Here is a 21064-nt window from a genome sequence, read left to right on the forward strand (position 1 = left end):
GTATTCCAAAAAGCTGGAAAATCTAAAAGAAATGGACAATTTTCTGTTTATGTATGTTATACCAAAATTAAATTAAGACTAGATGAACCACTTAAATAGACCTATAACCCCTACAGAAAAAATCAGTCATCAAAAGTCTAAGAACTAAAAAGAGCCCAGGGCCAGATGGTTTCAGCACAAAGTTTGCCAGAAGTTCAAAAGTAAAACTAATACCTATACTTCCCAAATTGTTCCACATAATAGAAACAGAAGGAACACTGCCAAAGTCTTTTTATAAGGCTACAGTTACCCTGATATCAAAACCACACAAAGACTCAGTTAAGAAAGAGAATTACAGATCCATCTCCCTCATGAACATTGATAAAAAAAATACTGAATAAAATAATAGCAAATCAAAATCTAGAGTGCATCAAAATAAATTTCCACCATGTTCAAGTTGACTTCATTTCAGAGACGCAGGGGTAGTTCAACATATGAAAACTTGTCAATATAATCCACCATATAAATAAACTGAAAGAAAAAAATATGATCATTTAATTAGATGTGAAAAAATTCTTCAACAAAATACAATATCCCTTCATGATAAAGGTCTTGAAGCGATCAGGGATGGAAGGAATGTATCTAAACACAATAAAAACAGTATACAGCAAACTTATAATCAATACCAAATTAAATGGAGAGAAACTCAAAGCAATTCCACTAAAATCAGGAACAAGACAAGGCAATTCACTCTCCATATATATTCAATATAGTAATCAAAGTTCTAGCTAGAGCAATAAAACAATGAAAGGAATTCAAGGGAATACAAATTGGAAAGAAAGAAGTGAAACTTTCAGTATTTGCAGATGATAGAATAGTGTATATATAAGTGACCCCCAAAATTCTGTTAGGTAACTCCTACTGCTGATAAACACCTTCAGTAATGTGGCAAGCTACAAGACCAACTGAAAAAAAAGATATCAGTAGCCCTTCTATATACAAATGATGAAAGGACTGAGAAAAAAATTAAGAGAAATATCATCCTTTAAAATAGCCACAAACAACATAAAATATCTTGGAGTAACTCTAACCAAAGAAGTGAAAGACCTACATGACAAGAACTTGAAGTCTTTGAAGAAAGAAATTGAAGGACATATCAGAAAATGGAAAGATCTCCCATGCTCTTGGAGAGTATGATCAACATAATAAAAATGGAAATTTTGTCAAAAGCAAGCTACTGATTCACTGCAATCCCCACCAAAATCCCATACCTTGAAAGAATAATACTCAGCTTCGTATGAACAAGGATAGCCAAAACAATGCTGTACAATAAAGAAATTTCCAGAATCGTTACCATCCCTGACATCAAGCTCTATTACAGAGCCACAGTACTGAAAACAGCTTAGTTTTGACATAAAAACACATAGATGGAATAATGGAATCAAATTGAAGATTCCTATTATTAATCCACATACTTATTAACACCTGATTTTTGACAAAGGAGCTAAAATTATACAATGGAAAAAGAAAGCATTTTCAACAAATGGTGCTGGTATAACTGGAAGTCAACATGTAGAAGAATGCAAATATATTCATATAGATTCCCATGAACAAAACTCAATTCCAAACTGATCAAAGGCCTCAATATAAATCTTGTCATCCTAAATCACATAGAATAAAAAGTGGGAAATAGCCTTGAACGCATGGGTGCAGGAGATCACTTTCTGAATAAAGCATCAGTAGCACAGATACTGAGAGCAGCAATAGATAAATTAGACCTCCTGAGACTGTGAAGCTTCTGTGAAGCAATGGATATAGTCAACAACAAGACAAAGCGCAATCTACAGAGTGGGAAAAGATCTTCACCAACCCCACATCGGACAGAGGGCTGATCTCAAAAAAATATGTAAATAACTCAAGAAACTAGAAATCAAAGTACCAAATAATCCAGTTAAAAAATGGGGTATAACTCAATGATGGTTTTTTACTATAACATTTTTTTTTCCACAAAAGATGTATTCCGTTCTTCTTCCTTGTGTATTATGGTACATTTCTTTCATTTATTTGCTGATGACTTGGTTGTTATGGAAAATCACAATAAGCCTAAGTATAAAGATATCTCTGAAGAAAGCTAGCTGGATCCTAACCTGGAAGGTGGTAGAGCTGGGTCACATGGTGGTTCTAATTTGTGTTCAGAGGGGCTGAATTTACACCTACAACCTTGTAATGTCTGGACTAATATACAACTTACATGTTCCGTTCTCTTAGTGTTAGAACTGCCTTGTATCTTGCCTTGATGTATTTCAAGTCTGTTACCCTGTATTCCTGACAACATTGCCGATTTTAATTTCTTCATCATGACTCTTCTGGTTAGGGTCAGAGGGAATCTCATTGTAATTTTTTATATCTAGTTCCCGCTGAAGACCCTAAAGATTTTTTTCCAAGTACTTTCTGGCTTTCACTATTTATTCTTTCTTTGCATTGGAAAACTGAGTGCCATTAACCTCTTACTCAAAGTGCTTAAAAAAATTGTAGTCACCTGTCTTCTCTTCTCTGTATTACTGTTCTGTCCTTGCTGCTGGCTTAGTAGTCTTTAAGTATTTTTAGAGAAGATCTTTAATTCCCTTTAACTTTGGGGGGGTTAATTTGCTGGAGACACTAATCTAGGCTGGCAGCTACTTTCTTCTGGGATACGTCATCCTGGCTTGTAGAGGTTTTGCTTAAAAATCTGATGTTGTTTGCTGGCTTGCTTTTGTGGGAGACTAGTACTGCTCTTTTGTCATTTCCAATATTCTCTCTATGCCCTGTATATGGTGTGTTTTATCTGTGACAAGATGTGTAGACTTTCTGCATCTGGACATGTTTATTTGATGCTTTAAAAGGTTCCTGCATCTGAATGCCCAACTCTTTGCCAAGATTTGGGAAATGTTTTGCTCCTATTCCATTGAATATGCTTATTGATGGCATTAGCTCCATCCTCTTCAATTAGCTCTCTGCTTGTGGTTCGTGAGTTTGGCTGTTAATGATTTCTCACAGGACTCAGATATTCTGTTCTCTTGCTGGGTTTCATGTGAATGCCCTAATTTATCTACGTTGCCTTGAAGCTCTAATGATTTTTCTTTCAGCTGAGTAAGTCCACTGGTGAGGCTGTCATCTGAGTTTTTTTATTTTGCAGATTAAATTATTTGCTTTAAGATTTTTATTTGTCTTATTAAACTGCCTCTTCATAGCCTGCTGTGTATTTATATTCACTTTAGCTTCATTCATGTGTTCTTCAGTGTCCTCTTTGGATTAATTTATCATTCTTTTAATCATGCCTTTGAATGATTTGTTCAAGTTCATCCTCTGCCATCATTATGATACAATTCTGTGGCACTGTGAACTGTTAATTTTGGAATAGTCATGTGTTTCCAGAATAACTCTTAGTTATTTGTCTTTCTTGTTCTTACTTAATAATATAAAGCAAATACAAGTTAGTGAAATATTTTTTTCATTTTCTTTTTTTTACTGATTTTTATTGAGCTCTACATTTTATGATCCCCTCCCTCTCCTTTCCCCTTCAACCCTCTCCCAAGGTTCCCATGCTCCCAATTTACTCAGGAGATCTTGTCTTTTTCTACTTCCCATGTAGATTAGATCTATGTCTGTCTCTCTTAGTGACCTCATTATTGTCTAGGTTCTCTGGGATTGTGATTTGTGAGCTGGTTTTCTTTGCTTTATGTTTAAAAATCACCTATGAGTGAGTACATGTGATAATTGTCTTTCTGTGTCTGGGTTACCTCACTCAAAATAATGTTTTCTAGCTCCATCCATCTTCCTGCAAAATTCAAGATGCCACTTCTTTTCTCTGCTATGTAGTACTCCATTATGTAGATGTACTATATTTTTCTTATCCATTCTTCAGTCACGGGGCATTTAGGTAGTTTCCAGGTTCTGGCTATGACAAACAATGCTGCTGTGAACATAGTTGAACACATGTTCTTGTGTCATGATTGAGTATCCTTTGGATATATACCCAAAAGTGGTATTATTGGGTCTTGAGGAATGTTATTTCCTAATTTTCTGAGAAATTGTCACAATGACATCAAAAGGGGCCATACCAGCTTGCATTCCTGCCTATAATGCAGAAGTGTTTCCTTTCCCTCACAACCTCTTCAGCATAAGTTGGCATCTGTATTTTTGATCTTGGCCATTCTTACAAGTATAAGATGGAATCTCAGAGTTGTTTTGATTTGCATTTCTCTGATGACTAAGAACATTGAACATTTTCTTCAGTGTCTTTTAGCCATTTTAGATTCCTCTGTTGAGAGTCTCTGTTTAAGTCTGTACTCCATTTTTTATTGGTTTGTTTGTTCTTTTGATGACCAATTTCTTGAGTTCTTTGTATATTTTGGAGATCAGACCTCTGTCTGATATGGCACTGGTCTGGGACAACAAAGTTAATAAGATATTTAAATGTTCAAAATCACCCTCAAAATTAGTCAAATCTGATTGGTATTATAAGGATTCTTCTCACCATGCAAGACTCAATTAGAAAAGAAATAAACAGTCAAATATTCTTCAGTCATAGCTTTCAACAGAGAAATTTCATTTTTAGGACTATCTCCAACGGAAATAAATTAAAACAAAGAAAATGTACATATAAAAATCTATATTTTCCCGGTATCATGAAAATATCAAAAAACTGAAGACTTGTAAATGCTGAGATGCAGGTTGTAAGCCTATCAACAGTTTTTCTTGTTTTAGTATCATTTTATCATTGTATAGAGAACAAGAATGTATAGAGAAAAGGGAATATGCAGCTGAGGTTTCTGATCTTTAAATCTTTTAAGTTGACAGAATACTGTAAAAAGATGAAGCTATGAAAACTATCCAGGAACATCTGTAGAAATTTGGTATGTGAGGTCCTTTTGTCTGTCTTTTGCTTTTATTGGTTAATAAATAAAGAACTGTCTTGTGCCTATGGCAAGGGAAGAACAGAACTAGGCAGGAAAAGCTAGGTTGTAAGCTGGGAGAAAGAAGGGTGGAGTTAGAGAGAAGTCATGGATCTACGACAGAGTCAGACATACCAAAACTTTGCTGGTAAGCCACTGTCACGTGGTGATACACAGATTAATAGAAATGGGTTAAATTAATATATAAAAGTTAGCCAATAAGAAGCTAGAGCTAATGGGCCAAGCAGTGAGTTAATTAATATGATTTCTGTGTGATTATTTTGGTTCTGGGCAACCAACATTTGGTTGTTGGAACCAACAAGTAGCTCTCTCCACCTATAGAAATTAAATCATATAAATTGTGAGAAATATGAAAATATAAAGGGGTAGAAAACATAAAAATCCAATGCCTATGTAGTTGTCTCAGTTCCTTGTAACTCAGTTCCCTGTTAACAAGAACACACACACAAAACAAGATAAACAGATTCTCCTGAAGGAGAGGTTGTGGGGCTTGTCTGTAAGAATGCTTCCTGATTGTGTAGTAGGCAGATCTGTCAGAAATATCAACAGCAATCATCTGGGCAGTAGCTGTAATGGCTATAGTTCTCGGACAGGAGCCTGTCTGATTGTGTTCTGTCCTGGGCAATGGGACATGAGTCCTCGCTCTTCTCAGCTGTCCTTACCATCATCTTTCCATGGCATTCAGACTTGAAGGAAACATCCCCCAGCAGACAGGACTATAAACAGTTTGTCATCATCCCTACTGGTCAAATATAAACATTCTCTGAATTGGATGTGGAGACTTGCAGCGACTTAGTGGGATTTACTATAGGGCAAACGCTGTGCGATTTGGAGGCTGAATAATTTGTTCTGTGGTATAGCAGAAATATTTACTTTGGATGGGATGCAGTAATCTGGGAGGGAGAAAAATACTGAGCAAGGGGAACCAGTGCTGGTTCAGAGAACTGGACGCTTGAAGTCTTTCTGCTCTTTATCTTCATGCGAAGTATTATCTTACACTCTTTGTTTTAGGGTTTCGCTTGCTTTCTTTTTAGAAAAGCAAAGATTACACAATTTACTGCCAAGTAAACTATCGTGTTCCTCAGGCAGATAGACATAAAATGAAAATAAAGCAAACTGAAGTTCCATAGTGTTCACTTTTTGCCGTGGAACTCTTGTGGCTCACACACCTACTGGTGTGCAAATTGTGAAATGAGAAGAGGTCTCCTACATTAACTCTCATCCTATTTTTCTGTAAGCAGTGACGCATGCAGTATTTATTACTTTATTTACTACAGCCTACTTATTTATTACAACTTATTAACTGTTGAGACTGCAAGCCAAGCCCATGCTTGTGCCTTCCCAGCACACTCATATGGGCATCTGCACTGCTGCATAGTACCTACAACATAACGTCATGGCCCAAAGTTAAAGCACAATGAGAAGCAATTCTTCAGAGAAGTCATGACCTAATATCACTCCATATTGCATCTAAGTGCCCAGCGTTCAGCTTCATAAGGAATGCCAGAATTGTCTCAATTATTTATGAGGCTGATGAGTAAAAATTCTATCAAGTAGCATATTAACCTAGAATCTCATGTTGCTGAAAATTAAACATGTTGAGAATGTAAAAATCGGCAGATATTTACTTTATTTATCTAAATATATGAGAAATAGGTGATGCATATGAAAGATGGTAGGAAGATAAATATGTACATAGATAGAAAGACAGACAGACAGATACAGAGATAATTGATACTAGATCAACTGTCGATAAATTACAGATACTTAGACCAGAAATACATAAGAGACAGTTAAAATATATATATATATATGTATATATATATATATATATATATATTTGATAAGTGATACCTACATGGTAGAGAATAGACAAATAGAAGGATGGAAAATCTGTAGATTACATATAGATGACAGATGGTAGGTAGACAAATAGATGGATAAATGGATGGATGGATAAATAAAAGACAGAAGATAGAGTGTAGGTCATAGGCATATAAAGAGAGATAACAGGTGATAAATAAATAAATGGTGAACAATAACAAGAAATAAATAGATTATAGCTACTGATTATATTTTTAACAATATTATAATATTAGTTACAAAGAAATACAATAAGCTGATTTTATGGGTTGTGTTTTTTTTCAGTGCCATAAGGTTATATAAATTAAGAGGATTTTTCAGTTTGAAACACTTTGCTTAACTTGCATTTTAACTTAATCATCCTGGTAGCCTGTGATAGGTTCATCCCAGGATGGTCCTAACGTGGAAAATGCAGATCAATTCTGACTTTTCACTTCAAGTTTCCTGCATATACACATAGGAGGACTACACGCTGCCTTACTTGCTTTCCAACAACACTTAGTTATTCTTTCTCTAAGTTTTGAGTTGTTTGGCTTCAGTTTAACCAACATCCCATCTCCCAAGCCAATATTATATTCTGGCAGACATTAAAAATCTGTGAGTGGAATGGTAAACAAGGCTTAATTATCTATTTATTTACCAAGCATTTTCTTCTTTATTTTCCCTCTTAATCCATATTTTATTTCAACCCAGGATAATAACACAAGCATTTTTTTTCAAAATTTCCATCTGGAGAAATTTCTAACAAAATCTTTTGTTTGAATTAGTTGTGCTTGGAAATAGGCTAGAGTTTAAAGAGATGCAACGAGGGCTTGCTGAAGGGGGGACTGGATTTGTGCATAAGAAGCTGAGACAAAGACATGTCCTAATGAGCTAAGCGCAGAATAAACAGAAACAGACATACTTGATTCTCTTTCAGGGCTTTTGCATGTGTTTTGTTTGTGATATATCAATATTTAACAAAATACATTTTAATTTCTCCTGCATTTTGGTGAATCTAGTGCCCTTTACTCAACCCAAACTACCTTTCCAGCTTTTTCTTTGTGAAAAGAACAGAGCTGCTTTCCCTTTCCTTCCTTCTCTCCTTTCCTTGATAAATTCTCTCTCTCTCTCTCTCTCTCTCTCTCTCTCTCTCTCTCTCTCTCTCTCACACACACACACACACACACACACACACACTTTGTTTCCACCCTGTCTGCACAGTTCCATCTTCAGATGCCCAGTTGCTTATAGGATGGCCAGTGGTACTTCATCCTTCATTACATATGAAGACTAGAGCCATGGTGTTCAGGGTATGAATACACCCACTCCTCACCATGAGCATGCCAAAATGTTTATGATGTCCTATTAGCTGTCTTACTCCCCTGCAGTGCAGTGGTCAATGTGCCCAGTTATCTCACAAGTCAAGTTTGAAAGGTTGCTGCTCCAGTCTACGGATTATGACAAACGTCGTGTTTCTATGCAGAAGAGTAGATTGACAGCTGGATGGGTTATCAGAAGCATTCTACATAATCAGCAGATGCTCTGGGCTGAGTCCAACATCTCACCTCAAGCTTCACAAATGTGAGAGGCAGGTTCTGTCTCGCTGTGAAGTGTTCAGCACTCACTCTCAGACAAGGGGACTTCGACTACACTGTCAGGCTGTAAAATCTTCCTCACTAAACAGCTTCCTATGCAACTCTCAGGGTTGTAACGGAATCTCTGAGTATACAGGGATAGATGAATGGTGTGTGCCCAAGACAAGATCCCATCCCCATTATACCAACCGTGAATGTAAATATACTCCATTTAGGCCAAGATTATTTCAGGGCGATCAGAATACAGAACAATATAAAACTAATCAAAATTGTAGGGACCCATTTTTGGATTCAAACTTTCTCAGCCATTGCCTGAGATAGGATTGTCTGAAGGCCTTGGTTTCAGCAATGGGTGAATTAAAAACCCATCTCAATGTTCTTTTTTTCCTCCATTGTCCCAGATCTCTATGCTTTTCAAACTCCCCCAGGAGGCAGTAAGAATCCACAGAAGAATTCACTCACCTCTTCTTGCTCCACATCACCTGACACTACTACAGCCATGAGTTGATACTATAGAATTTTATTCTAATAGTGATACTTTGTGATAATACCAGGTGAACAAACTGGAGTTTTCAGAGTTATGGAGCAATTATTTGTTCATGTTTACAGTTCTGTGTCTCTCTGTTTCTCTCTCTCTCTGTCTCTCTCTCTCTGTCTCTCTCTCTCTCTGTCTCTCTCTCTCTCTCTCTCTCTCTCTCTCTCTCTCTCTGTCTCTCTCTCTCTCTGGATGTGTTGGGGGAGCTGTGCTGTAGCCAGTGAGTCAGTCAGAGGACAACCTCAGGTATTGATCCTTGCTTTGGCTTCTGCCTCCTTTGAGACAACGTTCTATTCCTTAGTTCGAGTACTTGTGCACCAGACTAGATAGCCTGTGACCTCCTGGAAAGAGTCCTGTCTCAGCCTCCATACTCCACAGAAACCCTGGGAGTAGACATGGGATGCTGTGCCTGGCTTACAACTCAGGGATCATGCTGAGGCAGCAAGCATTTTGCTCACTGAGTCATTTCTTCAATCCCCACCCATACTATAATCCTAGATTTACTTTCACTCACGTCAGGGGTAAGGGGGCTTTGCCTTAAGACTGAGGACTGAGGTATTTGAAAAAGTCTTTTAAGGAAACAGCATCCTGTAACAAAGACCATGGAGACCCTAAGACAAAAAAAAAAAAAAAAAAGGAAAAGGAAGCTTTCCTTCTGTAGAGATTGACTCCAAATTCCTCAGAGAACCTTTTCCTGCACAAGACATTCCTGCAAGCAATAATCTCATAGAGGGCTAATAGAAACCTCATTACTAAAGCAACTGGTTTATTAGCCTGCAAATGCCAGACACACGCCACTGACATTTCCCAATGCGTTTCCATGGTTTTCTCATGTGTGTGTTTTTTTTTCCAGAAATGCAGTTTTTCACAAGACAATTTAAACCATTTCTGAAAGCATTCTCTTGTTCATATTATCCTGCCTTGAAAAGGCCACGGTGGTATTTTAGCAATTGTTCAAGGTGTTTCTCCTCTCTTACACGTGTCTACAAAATGAGCTGTAGAGTATTCATCCCTCTGGGTTTGCCACATTATAAGTACAATTAAATCAGAATTGTTCCTGTCATCCTGACATCCTTTGCTGTGGAGAAAGGCACATAAGCTGCTGAAAAATCGTAAGTCACGTATGTTTCTAACATAAATTGTAAACCTATTTATTAAAGATTTGTGTGCATGCCTGTGTATTTATGTGTGTGTGTGTGAGAGTGTGTGAGTTTGTGTGTGTGTGTGTGTATGACAGAGTGTGTGTGTGTGTGCATATGCGAGTACCCACAGAGGTCATAAGAGTATCAAATCCACCAAAGCTGGAGCTACAGGTGCTTGCCAGCTGTCCATTTGGGTCATGGGGAGCTGAACCTGGGTCTTCTGTAAGACCACCAAGACTTCTACCAACTGTGTCATCTGTCCATCTCCTGAAATATTACTTAAATAAGGTCTAGTCAATTTTTGTTCATTTTCACAGAAATTAGCATGAGGGAAGAGAAGAGATGTCGTGGGTGTCCACTGGTCCAGCTTTCAGAGCTTAATCAGAATGATGTGCTGTAGTTCCCCATGGTTCTTTTCCATGCTCTTGGCAGATGGGTTTGATGGTTGGCACCACAGTTTGTCTATAAAGGCATTCGACTTTCTCAGACACCTTGGCTGTGCATGAACAAATATTCCGGTGCCAGCTTATTAAAAGGGGGATAAAGAGAAACAAAACCCAGACACTAGACACTGATAGGTTTGCAGACAGCCCCCATCCTCTGGAACTAGAAAGCTGCAGCCAGTGGCGGATTGAGCTCGTCAGCTTATGCACTTCTCCACCCTTGGTGAGGTCTGGTGTTACTCCAGACATCGCAGCCAACTTCAATTTGGCACTCTGGGTGGGATGGTGACGTTCTCAACGATCCCACAGTCTCTTTCCACCACATTTTTTGTGGCTCCAGTTGGGTTGTGTTGCAACAGAGTTACCCCAGGTTCAAACATGGTCCACCATTCTGTCCTAAGTGTTGGCATCTCCATCGTCTAAAATTTGTACTTGGAACTGACTGTATGTGGGGGTGGTTCTAAAGAGCGGGGCAATTTATATGGGCTTGTGTCGTGAAGGCTTTATTCTCATCAGTGGCATTAGTAATCTTATGAAAGACGCTGAATGGGGTGTCCATACCCTTCTCACCATGAGAGGCTGCACAGTAAGGTGCTCTTGAAATAGAGAGACCCTGTAAGCAGAATCTGTGCAGTGATGTCGGGTTTCACTGAACCCATGACTTTGAACAGGGCATCTCCTGTGTCTATGAAGCTGTCAGTCTAAATGCTTTGCTATTGCTGTGTAGACATGCTGTAAGTTTGTTACCTAGGTCTAAAGTGTGTTCTTCAAAAGAGATGTTAATCTTGATGTTTAGACCTAGGTCCCACTTGGGAAGTAGCCACTCAATCAGTAATGCAGAGATCCCCACACACTAGCCATGACCTGGTGCCTCTCCTGGCCTACCTACAGGGTTAGCTCGGTTCAGTCATTTCACAGCTTCTGAACTGTGGCCCTCAGACAAGCTCTGACTGTCAGATAATTTTGCAGACTAGTATTAAACCACAAAATGATAAAACGTAAAATGTATTTTGATTCAAAATTCGAAAAACGTTTATATTTTAAATCATATTAATGTGTCACCTATACACATAGTGGACATTGTAGGGATGGTAAATAATTTACTCTTATACTCTCTTTATGGTCATTGACTAGAACTTTCCTTATTCAAATTCCATAGACTTTCTGTGACCATCGCAATCCTGTGCTTTGTTTACAGGGCACCCTGTTCCACTGTACAGTTTTTGACAGAGGCTGCACTCTGGGACTTGAGCATCAAGACCAGAATAAGACTAGAAGCCTCATTCTGCCCAGGGCATTGTACTATTTGTAAGATGTAAAGACTGTTTAATTAATTTTCCTAATGCTAACTGAGATCTAGGGAGGTGAATCTATTGAGATGATAAAAATGTTGGCTCCAACTGGCATAATGCAACATATTTCTAGCTAACGTCCAAACTCCCTAAGACACATGACTTATGCTGCATGGAAACTATACAACTCGTCAACAGTAATGCGATATTTACTTTATCATCAGATACTTTAATTTCGTTGACTAATGCCCCAAGCCTCTTCCTTTAAAATGAGACTCTTTCAGTCACCCAGCTAATAAAGGCAGCCAACAAATTTCAAACCAAAGCCATGTATTAATGAACACAGTCTGTCAAGCTCTTCCCCAAATCAAACCAACACTATGATTTCAATGTGTGATGACAAACCAGGGAGCTGATAAAGAGCTCTGGAAATTTCTCCTAGTGAAAACGGAAGTGAGAAAGCAGAGGCAGAGTGATTGATGGTGTCATTTGCTGGTTTCTTCATATCTTTGATGGGGAAAGTTCTTACATTGGGTCATGAAATAGACTGTCAAAGAAAATGGCGTGACTATAGGGTGATAGATGGCCACTTCGTAGTTTGTCACATATTCACTGATTACACCACAAAACCCCACACATTTAGTTTGTTCTGAACATATTCGTGCAAACTGTGCGAAATACATGACTTTGAAACCCTTGGAACCAAGGCATCCAAAAAGAAAGAGGCAATGCATCTGAGCTGAAAGTGTTACGGTTGGGCTGAGGTGGATGAGCCTACGTGTGTGCATCCTTAACAATGCCACAGGCCTGAGCTGAATGGCCACCAAGGAAGCTAAGCAGAACCCACACAGTGTTGGAATGTGGAGAAAGCAGAATTGGGCCAGAAGCTGTGCTACCTGTATTCCCATCAGAACTGGACCACAGGGTGTGCTGTTAGACCTGTCCCACCCACTGGCATAGTCTAACACCTGCTATGTCTGAATATCAACTTGCTGAAATTGAGGAGTTCCTAATACAGGATTAATAGTTAAGAAGATATTCTGGGATGGCAAGGGATGTGTCAAATTCAATGTCCCAAGAAAATGCTTGAGGCTGAGTAAGTTACAAATGTCCTAAGTGGCCGTACTACATATAGACACCACTAAGCCCAATTTAGTATTTAATTTGTATGTGCCTCTTCATTACAATTAAGACTTTTTAAAACATTAATTCTACCTTATCAACATTCATTATGCCTTGGATGGGAAAAAGAGAGAAAACTATCATTCTCTTTATTTCTTGGGAGCTTCAAAGTGTCTTGTCCATGCATCTGAACACTCGCGACCTGGCAGAACTAGTTTAGTGAGAAGTGCTTTGAGGGACCTAGTCATTCTGTATCTTGAGGGCAAGTGCACAGGCCTCACTGAGGCAGAACTCTCCTGGCCAAACTTAGATGGTCACATGTTTCCCTCACGTGAAAACAGCACATCAGCAAGCGATAACATCATTAAACATCTGTGCCCATGCCCATTTTGGCTTAGAGGAGGTGGAGCAGACCACATGGTCTTGAGATACACACATGAATATGGTATAATTACTGGAGATTTTGTAAGGTTTCCTGACACATTTCCATCTCTGTCCATAGAGTAAATCTTCTAAGCTCTGCGATGTGAAAAATAGAATCTAATCAATAAATGATAAAAACAATAGGCAAAAAAAGAGGCACTTGTCTTGGGATATTAGCTATATGTAGGCAACAAAGTAATAGCCTGAAGATTGCGGAGCTCTGGTTTGAATTACTGCCCCGGTATTCACCCTTCAGTGATTGAAAGGGCATCACTGTGCCATGGCTGTTTATCTCTGCAGATGTTTCCATTATGCGGCACTGTTTGGTATGGCACTTGCTTCAACTTTATAACCCAGCAACAAACACCAGCAAAGGTCTTCCAATAACAGCACTAGAGTGACTGGGAGCGTGAATACGCCTTCCCACGTAACTAACTCTAGGGAGAAGTCAGACTTTAATGTACAAAAATGATTTCTGACTATTTAAAGAAACCGCCAGGGGAAAGTGTCTTCTTCTAACACTTGCTGGCTGGAGATTCTCAGGCAATGTTTTTCATGAAATTGGATATCAGAATTGAGAGTTGCTCAGGGCACTAGACTTCAAGGTTATCCCTCCCATAACCCCCTTTTCTTTTCCAAAAATAAACACCAGGTTGAACTTAACAATATTTTAAGTCACAGATTTTAAATGCTACCACCCATCTTGGAGTTCAGTATTTTGTTTCCACTTATTTGCTTATAGTATTTCAGGGAGAGTTATATTTAAAAATAAATTTAACACATAATACAACAAATAATCCTATCATTCCCAGTAGTACAAATGGTAAACACAGACACACAAACCAACGACTTATCTCATGACGTTGGCGGTTCATTCCCTAGCGCTGACTACTAACTTGTCTTAGTGAATATGCAGGGGGATTTTCTAAGTGTCAACAACATCTCTACTTTCAGAAGGATGGCGTCCTGGAAAGGACCTGTAACATCAAAGCTCCCAAGTCAACCCAGAAAATTCAAAAGATGGTGGGCAGATGCTCAAATGGAAGAAGTAGCCCCAGTGAAGCCTGTTCCCAGCTGATGGCAGAAGTCATTCCATCCTCAGTGTCTTTTGCTGTCCAGTGAGGAGTGGCCAGTCTAGCACTCTGGGACTGTGGAGGCTGAATACCATGTCAATTATTTCTGATTGACAAATACATTGGGTATAGATTCCCCACGGACTCGAAGCTCTGAGCACGTACCTGAGGGATACTGGAGCTTGACTGAGATGGGAAACCTACCCTAAATATGAGCAATGCTATTGCTGGACTGAGGGGCTCGCTGCAGATAAATGAGAAAGCAAGCTGAGCACCAACATTTATCTCTCTGCTTTTCTTCTCGCAGGTTCAATGATGGACTGTGGCGTCACATGTGAGACAAACTCATCCTTCATTGCTTACGTTGCTTTTGTCAGGCGTTTTGTTTCAGTGCTAGAAGTAACTGATTCTTGAGCACTCCATCTGTCGCCCTGCGCTACAGATGCAACAATAACCCACAGGAAAGGGTAATGTTCCGGTGACCATCCTGCAGAACACGGGGGTATCAGTGATATCGCCCTGCAACGGTGCTGTGATCAGTACAGCACCAGCATTGTCAGATGCTGAAAACCACCAACTTGAACCACATTTGTGTATTTCTGAAGGACGACCTGAACTGGATGGAAGCTAGAGTGTGTTGTGAACATCCGTGGAGGTAGAGACCTCCACCTTAAGCTATTGATTCTCCCTTTGGTGAGCAGTAAGCAGTCCTGGACACTATTTTGAAGTGAGACACAGTCCATGGAGGCTTCACTCATGGATATCTCTGAAAAGATAAGCAGAACAGGATACTGTGAGACTCACAGTATCACAGAGATGGAGAGATACCCCCTTATGTCAGGATGAGGCTGAGGAGCATGGCCTCCCTGCTTATGAGGCTCATCCTTACCATAGCTTTGGGAGGGATCTACTTTGGGACTTTGTCCTAGCCTTTCTTACAGGGGAGACTTGAAAAACTGGTTTGGTGTGTTTTGTTTTTTGTTTTTTTTTTTTTCTTCACTCAGAAGGCTTCGCAGTGGACCTGGAGAGAATCACAGTGAATGATACTAACAGGCTGCAACATTCTGGTTCTTCTCTTTCTGATTTCCCATTAATATCAAATATTGCATAAAGTTGTCTGCTTTGTTGTTGTGCCAAGAGTTTTATTTTTGTATTGAGTTTGATGTTCCTCTTATAAACAAACACTTATTTATTTTATTAATTTGTTTTCTTTTACTTGATCTTTTTGCATTTAATTCAGCCTTTTAACTGCCCCCAGTAGTTTCAAAAATGACAGAAAAGATGAGTGCTCTGCCCTCTTTAGATGCTTAATAGAAATCATTAAATTTTTTATCCCTCATGTTTAGTCTCTGGCCTTCAGAGGAAGTAGGAAATGAATGGCTTATTTTTTAAAAAAATTAATATTTTTCTCTTACTTCACTCTTTGTGTATTTACTTTTGCTTCTTTGTTTCTTCCATCACATAAAACTGAACTCAATTTGAGAAAATATGCTTTTAAAATATCAATTTTATGTTTAACTTTCTTAACATCTCTGATCATGATGAATAAAATATTTTCTTATTGCTCACAGATGTAAAACTCAGATTTCTTAATTTGCATTTGTTACACAATGTCTTTTTAGAAAAAAAATATTGCCAAAAGGAAAGTGAGAAAATTTTTTCCTATTTTGAACATTTTTTCTTATTAAATAAAGTGTTTTGAGTAATCATAATTACCATGAATCACTTTAGTAAACATCTTCCATAAATTCTAATCCTAATTCATCGACTTAACATAAAAATACTGTCTTTAAACGTTTAAGTCACATGAAGCTGAGTCCCCATACTTCTTTTTGGGAAACTTTTTTGATATGAAATTTGGGATGATGTGAAATCAAGAGTGCTTTGTAGGCAGAAGACTGTTTTCCATCCACTTCTCTACCCATTCATTATGTACTCATCCATTCATCCCTCCATGCATCTGATGCTTTCATCCATAATCCATCTATTGTTGAAGGAACGGCAGGCCGCTTCCCGCCACCCTCCCAGCTAGCTTTACCCGAAATAATTACATGGAAACTGTATTCTTTTAAACACTGCCTGGCCCATTATCTTTAATCCCTTATTGGCTAATTATCACATATTAATCTAACCCATCTCTAATATCTGTGTAGCACCACGAAGTGGTAGCTTACCCGGAAGATTCTAACCCGCTTCCATCTGCCTCACTGTCTTCTTCCTCCCAGCATTCTGTTCTGTCTACCCCGTCTACCTAATTTTCTGTCCTATCAAAGGGTCAAGGCAGTTTCTTTATTAACCAATGACAGATTGGTTAATAAAGTAACACAGTAACACACAGACAGATAACCCTCCTCCATCAATCTACCTATCAAACTCACTCATCCTTCCATTATCTATACATTTACCTATGTTTGTATGCAAACATATGGACATATATCCAATATTTGGAGACCAAACATGTAGCTGATAATGCAATAATAGATCTTAGAGGTCCAAGACTGAACTTAGAATGTCTCAAGAGAGACATCTCTTCGGAAACAATGGTGGGGCTGTGAAAATGAAATGGGTGCTTTTGCTGACAAATGTTGGAGGGGAGATCTGTGCATAAAGAAAGATGCAGAAAAATGCCAATGAAAGGAGGAACCCCAATCATAAATGTCTTATTAAATACATGAGATTGAAGCTCAATGTAAGATCAACTCAACAAGGAGAACTTCTGCTTTTTTCCATCACAGGCATTAAAAAAATAACAAAATGCTGGAATAATTCATGGGAACAAAACCTCCACAATTCAGAAAATTTTCCAATTTATTTCAAGAAATTTTTGCTCTGGGATGTAATCAAGATCAAGTGTTGGGGAAGGTAGCTTGTCCTTGGTCAATAGCTTAAGCATATTTCTGGCTTACTATTATATCTTCAATTAACCCGTATCTGTAGCTGTGGCTTACCAGCAAGGTTCCAGCACGTCTGTCCCTGGTGGCAGCCACATGACTTCTCATGACTCTGCTTTCTATCTTCCAGCATTCAGTTTAGCTTTTCCTTCCTACCTCTACACTGTCCTAACACAGGACAAGACAGCTTCTTTATTCATTAACCAATAGAAGCAAGACAAATACAGAATGACTTTCCACACCAACAAAGGTTTCCATTTTCTTTCAAAAATTACTCTGAACCCATCTCTCTGGATAAACACTGAGCTCACCTAGAATTCATTGATTGAAATTTGCACATCTATTTAGGGAACATTTTGCTTGTCAAACCATAGTTTATTTACACAACTCACTTCTCATCTGTTTTACTCAATAATAAACTCTTGTTATGGTACAAGGTGTACCAACTTTTAATAATTTTCCTGACTAAAAGATTCAGTTTTCAAATTAACATACTGTCTCCCCTGGTATTCTTCTGGGACATGAGAGAGAATGTCCTCCTGATTTACTCCCATAGCACAACCCCTAATTTCCTTTATTGAAAGTCTATCCTATTAGTTTTATTTAGTAGGAGGTGGTAGCTAAAGAGATTTATAGTTCATATGAAGACTTTAATTTTTAAATTCCCCTGTTGATACACAATGTAAAACTCTCAAAGCGGTTTTGTTGAGGAAGGGAAGGAGGCGTATGGAGCATGCTGTGATGAGAAATGCATGGTTAAATGACCACTTTTGCTCCATTGCAGCAGGCTGACTGGGAAGAATCAATAGGAGCCTTGAACTGTGGTGATAAATACAATCTTGGGGCTGAGAGATGATGCTGATGTGGCTTCAAATGATAGCAGGTGACATGGGTAGAATGAAGAGTTTCCAAGCACTCTGTAGCCTATAGGATGGGCAATAGGAGGAGGGAAGATGAATTAGGATGAGCAGGCAAGAGGGGAGACCCCAAGCAAATCCCTCTTTTCCTCACTGAGGTGCCTCTTATTTCTAGAACTCTTAAGCTGTTTCTCTAAATTACTAGTGTATCGCTTTTGAAAAACTGGCACGCAAATACTGTGGATGGAATTCCTGGGCAGTGCTCTAGGTCTCCAGTCTGTTTCAGTTTATAGATATATTTTGTAAGATACTTGCTATCCAGAAAATTAATGTTATTATCTTTGAATGGGTCAAACTGTTTTTCAATAAAAAAAAAATAGACATGCCATTTGCTGCAATCTTAGCAGTTCCATGTGACTACAGAACTCAGGTTTCTCAACTTTGTGTGATATTTGTGTGTATTTAAGTGATATACATATGAATATCATAGCATATATAAGATATATTCATATGCATTAACATCTAATGCATATACACGGTATATATAATATATATAAGAATAACTTTTTGCTTAAAATATTATATATGAAATAGGTTATTCTTTGATATATGGAGTTATTTCTTCACATTAGCCTGGAAGAGTCAAAGTGACTGACCCTCAAAGTGTTCCTAGTTCTAGACTGGTGTCCCTCAAGCATGTGTGTGTGTACATATGTGTATGTGTGTGTGTATGTGTGTGTGAGAGAGAGAGACAGAGACAGCAAAAGAGAGACACAGAGAGATAAAGAGACAGAGAGAGATAGAGAAACACACAGACATACAAACACACACAGACACACACACACACACAGAGCAATGATATAGTGTATGGCCTACACTGGGCTCTGTATATCGAAGAGGGATTTCTGACTTGCTAGGTCTTGAGTTCTATGCATGTTCATGTAAACGCATGTCCATAAATGAACATATATTGAATTTCACTCAGTGCCACCTGGCTTCACTCTAGGAAGGAGATCCACACACTCCCATCAAATGAAGACACAGGAGGAATTACATTCCTTCTCATTCCTCTGAATTCTTATTATTCGTGTTTTCATAATTTGGAGACAGAAGGTGATAGAACTATTTTATTGTATCAGTGAGTTAACATAGGTACACTACATATTAAAGTGTCGTCACATAAGCTCAGCTCACATTCTGCCTATACTTAATTGCTCATTTCTCACTTACAGTTCTGGCAGCCCTCCTCTGACTTCTAGCCTGTAAGAATCACCTCTCAGAATGCTGGCTCAGTCTTATACCTAAATATCCATATCAAAGAATTCTGCTTATTTCTTACTCCATCTTTCCTCCTTCAGACACTCACATGTGTATGGTTAAGAGTCATACAGGAGAGTGCCCCATTGCCTATTGGGACCATTTAGCTATCCATCAGAATCCTTCCAGGCTGGTGACATGGAAGCAGCTAAGACAGCAACGTCATCAGCAAAGCAATCAGTGAGCTGGCCCTTTGAGTCTGCATCCCTTACACACCATAAGCCCCAAATCAGCAGGCTGTTTCCATATCATGACGTCTGTCATTTCTAGAATGTCTCATGCTCTCTATTATCCTTGCACAAAATGGAGACTTGTGTGAATCATTGATTATTGCTGCACAGTCTTCCATGGGACAAACTAACAGTTTAAACATTTGTCCATTGAAGAACACCCAGATTATACTCATATTATTTATTAAAAGTAAGTGTAGAATGGACACAATTTTCAGAAAAAAATCACCAGAAGAGCGGGTTTGAATTGCATCCAGGATCTTCACGCTTAGTGTCCTAAAAAGGCAGCAGCTCCCATTCAGTACAACTGGGTCTTTCCACACTGCGTTCATTGTTCTGTAGTTGCTATTAATCTTTGAATCTTTGATAGCATTCTTCCTTTGTTTAGACAGTAGGCTCAGTTTCAAATCAGAGTCCCCATTCCAATGTGTTGTCTCATCATTTATAACCATTGTCACTTATCAACAAATGTGACAAATGACAAGGAATGCTTGTCATAGCTTTGAATCTTAAAAGGCATGTATAGCCCTCATAAACTAAAGTATAGCAAAGATCACCCAATTCCCCACTGAACAGTAATCAGGGCAAAAATATTCTTCTGCTCATCACTGTATTTTTCTTTAAAGCACATTAATGTTTATTGTAACTTGAAGAAATCCAAAGAGTAGTATAAGAGGAGACATAGAAGACCCTGACATCCATCTCAGGATGGTGGAGAGTTACAAACCACACCAGTGTTTGTTTGTTTGTTGTTTGTTTTGTCAAAAACTTCCTTAAAAAGTGGGTTGCTGGTTATTGAAATGTTTCAACATCATAAAAGAAACTCTTGGCACCATGTTGGGAGCTGCTGTAGGAAGCAGACACCATCCCAGAAGACCAGCAGATAAGGACAGTACTGCCAGGGTTTTTTAATTTGCAAAAGGGGACTTGGTGCTCTAGAGCTAAACTTTGCAGGATGCTGGTTGACAGGGAATATTGTCTTAGACCTTAGGAGGAGAGGGGAAGGATGATGATGGATCTTTGCTAGTGTCATCAGTATATTACAAATGCAATTGTCAGATACACTCCAAAGCCTTACAACTGCAGTGAACCAACATTGCCGAGTGGAAAATAGGGCCAATGTGACAGTGAGGGCAGAGGACATCAAAGCAGGCCGGTGCAGTCTAGTTAGAATCCAACAGACCACAGGCTGTGTGTGGAGTCCCTAGTCCCAAGAAAGCATATTATGGAAACCTAGTTAGGAACAGTTGACCTTTCTAAGGGAGAGACTTTGTTAGGAGTACCCCTTGAAGGTGTGTAGTGGTCTACATGGAGGTTACAGAGAGATGATATGTTGAAATGACAGGAGCAGAGAAATGATTCAAG

The sequence above is a fragment of the Myodes glareolus genome, chromosome 20 (assembly GCF_982192425.1).
Source record: "Myodes glareolus chromosome 20, mMyoGla1.1, whole genome shotgun sequence".
NCBI lineage: Eukaryota > Metazoa > Chordata > Mammalia > Rodentia > Cricetidae > Myodes > Myodes glareolus.